At 52.8% G+C, this 354-nt stretch overlaps 1 protein-coding gene across 1 annotated transcript in view; it reads left to right on the forward strand.

Annotated features, from left to right (window-relative positions):
* Positions 1 to 354, forward strand: part of LOC104620040 (collagen alpha-3(VI) chain-like) — a gene marked incomplete at both ends in the record, with an annotated part of 9,639 nt that overhangs the window by 8,370 nt on the left and 915 nt on the right. The gene's annotated exons all lie outside the window — the stretch shown is intronic.

Genomic DNA, 354 nt, shown 5'->3' on the forward strand with positions numbered 1-354 from the left:
AAAAAAAAACACTTTTCCCCCCCCCCCCCCCCTTAATTAAAAAAAGGGTCCTGGCTGCAAATACCCCTTTCGTAGGAGGCACCCCACACTTCGCCCATCTGACTCCCCCTCAGCCCCATTCATTTTTCGGTGCTGGCTCTTTTCCTGATACTTGTTTGACCGATGACTTATTGATTTTTTTACTCATGCCCAAGGCCGGACGCCAGCAGCTCAAAGCCGTCCTGCTGATAAGTGGCAGCGACGAGCGTGATATACCAGAAATTTGGGGGACCTGCCTGGCGCAGGGCTGTGGTAACAAGGCTTTTCCAGGGCTAACTACGGCGGCTGAATGTTACGCTGTGCTGAGCAGAGCTG

This window comes from Phaethon lepturus, unplaced genomic scaffold (assembly GCF_000687285.1).
Source record: "Phaethon lepturus isolate BGI_N335 unplaced genomic scaffold, ASM68728v1 scaffold40874, whole genome shotgun sequence".
Lineage (NCBI taxonomy): Eukaryota > Metazoa > Chordata > Aves > Phaethontiformes > Phaethontidae > Phaethon > Phaethon lepturus.